This window comes from Synchiropus splendidus, chromosome 4 (assembly GCF_027744825.2).
Source record: "Synchiropus splendidus isolate RoL2022-P1 chromosome 4, RoL_Sspl_1.0, whole genome shotgun sequence".
In the NCBI taxonomy this organism is placed as follows: domain Eukaryota; kingdom Metazoa; phylum Chordata; class Actinopteri; order Syngnathiformes; family Callionymidae; genus Synchiropus; species Synchiropus splendidus.
This window is the reverse complement of record NC_071337.1, coordinates 29,076,588-29,079,645: the sequence shown is the minus strand read 5'-3', so window position 1 is coordinate 29,079,645 and position 3,058 is coordinate 29,076,588. Positions and strand designations below refer to the sequence as shown.

The 3,058-nt window shown below is 38.8% G+C and overlaps 1 long non-coding RNA gene across 1 annotated transcript; it reads left to right on the top strand.

Moving 5' to 3' along the window:
• The first annotated feature begins 857 nt into the window (after nucleotides 1-857).
• On the top strand, nucleotides 858-2,166 carry LOC128757840 (uncharacterized). The gene is made up of 3 exons (XR_008414405.1): nucleotides 858-1,005; nucleotides 1,079-1,175; nucleotides 1,255-2,166. It is a non-coding gene; the product is annotated as an uncharacterized LOC128757840 (long non-coding RNA).
• Nucleotides 2,167-3,058: the final 892 nt, after the last annotated feature.

The window sequence follows — 3,058 nt, the reverse complement described above, 5'->3', positions numbered from 1 at the left end:
ATCTGTGGGAGGACCTTAGCAATGTCACCGCTTCATACAACAGATTCTATCAAAGAAATTTCCCCCGAAAACGTGACTTTTTGTGCGATCTGAGTATGTTTTATTTGATCGTCATAATGCATTTTTCTGACTGGTGCGACTTGTGCTCCGGAACAACTTACAGCCCGAAAAATAAGGTACATAATAAGGGAATGTTTGTGGGAATGGGGAAATAAATAACTACAGAGATAAGGGGGAGTTCTGGGAAATGTGGAAATGGGAAGCAGAATGAATGATAACATCATATAAAAAGAATACAATAAAAGATGTAAATATTCATAACCACCCTGACTGACAACCACGATCAATAATTTACTAGAAAAAGTGTCACAGAATGGACCACTGTAGCCAAACAGATCTTCAAATCAGATTTCTTGGTTGCCGTGTTCGTAACTCAGCCGGACTGTTCCAGCAAGATATGAAGAAAGCACCATTTTACCAAACAACCAAAGAAGTCTGGCCTCCATTAAAGCTAAGTTCTGCTTTTCTGTCGTCTTCATGTAAGCTGTCAGGTCATCTTGAGCCGACAAACACGTAGTGAAGACATTGTAACCCGACTTGCAAATTTAAGGCTGCAGAGTGGACCGTGGTCGGCCATAAATTCTTTCATTTAGCTTCGTTAGCTTCTCTTTGAACAAACTACAGCTGATGTCATTAAGCCAAACTTTTAATCACACGCCTTCATGGGAACATTGCACTTTCATCGACGATGATGAAGCATTTTTCCACTGGGCCGTGTTTATATTGTTGATGGAAAACACTGGTGTGAAGATGGAAGTCCAGTGTTGCCATGTCGATATTTTACACCGCGTGACAACATAAAGGCATCTTGAACATTCTCTGACAAGGTAAACTGAACTTCCATTAAAGGATTACTCTCGTGACAGATCGGACAAAACGCTGTTCTGTTTGCTGTTGACGGCATCATACTTCATAACGTTCACAAACCAGCGTGTGAACGTGAAGGTGTGTCACACGCACAGAACAGCTCTTGTTCGTGAATCCCTTATCAGATCTCTGCACTTCATCCTTCATACAGTGCGTTGGGAGACAGCTGAGGGGAGTGGGCTGGAGGTTTAACAACCTCTTTCCATGTATCCTGATGGACTGCCATTCATCATCGAAAACAAAAAAATGTGAGCTATACAAGACCTGTGAAACAAAGTACATGAAACCGTAGCAAATTGTGTGTGACATCGATTTTCAACACTGCAGTACTGCTGATGTGTGTGCGTCACCAGGGGTGATCATCAACAGGGACTTCAGTGGATTAAAAAGAAGGAAAGTCTCGACGTACATTTATCCACTGCTCTCATAAAAATGACCTCACCGTGAGAACACACGCAAACCTGTGGGCTGAGTTTTGTCAAACATTGACATGTCTTTGTACCGTGACCTTTTTACACTTATTATCATTCCATTTTCATTTCCCTTATTTGTGCCTACAGTAGGTGAGCCAATAAACTGTTGGATGATCGATCTATCTATCCATCATCCATTCTGCGTCGGCTGCACTGTCTCCCAGGTAACGCACAGTCAATTTTAAAATCCAGACACTTAAGATCTAAGGCCCAGGTCACCAACATGGTGGCCCCGGGCACCAGGTAGCCAAGGGAGTAGGCCACCGGCCATTACAAAAATAGTTTTCATGTAATAACCATCTTATTATGTTGGATTTTGTGATGCCTTTTTTTAGTTACACCATTGGTATTTATTTTTTTATTACACTTATTATTTAATTATTTATTACACAGTGCCCTTGGAGTAGCTCATGGTGGCTAGAAGGTTGGTGACCCGTAGCTTCCAGCACCTCAACCTACCTTATCCCGCTGATCTCTGCTTGCACACTCTGATCTCCTTGTGTAGGCCTCACACTATGGTCACTTTGAATCTTGAATATATTCTTTGTTTTGCCCCTTGTCTTCTTATTCCTTCTATTTGTTTTTTGTTTCCCTGGTTTGTCTGGGGGTCATTTGCCATAGTGTCAGCTGCCTAAGCAGATGACGAAACACAGCAGGTCATGTATTCATTTTTGACTTGCGAGGGAAGGCAGGACAACCCGCCCGCCCCACTTCTTCCTCCACCATATGTGACCAAATTTATCAGTGAATCTAAAAAAGGTATCGTCTTACTTGACCCGTCAAGATCAAAGGCTGGCATATATTTGAGTCTGCACTTTTGATAGAAGCTGACACTTTGCAAAGCTGCCGTTTGAGGTTCCTTTAATCAAGCACCATTACGCGCTCTTAAAACTCATGTCAAAGACACGGTCCACGTCCACGGCACTCAGAAGAAGGATTTGTGATTTCACAACATGCCTGACCGTCTTTTTTCCTCACTTGTTGTTCATGTGAATTTTGGAATGCAACTGCCACCTGCTGCCGCATTGAGCTCAGTCAAATTTGCCTAATAATAATAATAATAATAATAATAATAAAGCATTATATGGCACTTTTTGCTGTTATATGCATCATGTCGCTGTTATTTCTCATGAAAAAACAGAATATGAGATTTATAGTTTATAACTTTAATGTGTGACGGGATGACTAGGCTCCATGAAACTGGCTCTCAATGTTAGAGATCAGTGGGCCATGATCTCTGTACAAAAATATGTGAGGTTTCATCGAAATGGTTCTTTAGATCCCTTACCGCATAGTAATGGACACCTGCTTTTACAATGTGCAATACCCATCTCAATGTGCAATAACCCTTTTTAATCTAGTTTAATTTTTAACTTTTTAATTTTTTTATTATATATATATATATATATATATATATATATATATATATATATATATATATATATATATATATATATATATATATATATATATATATATATATATATATATATATATATATATATATAATCTTATTTTATTTTCAATTGTATTTTTACTTCCAGGTTATTAGTATTATTATTTTTATTTCATTTGTATTTCTTTTTTATTCTCTGTGTGATGCTCTTCCTAACTGCATGCCCTTTCTTGCCTCTACTGTTACTGGAAACGTAAATTTC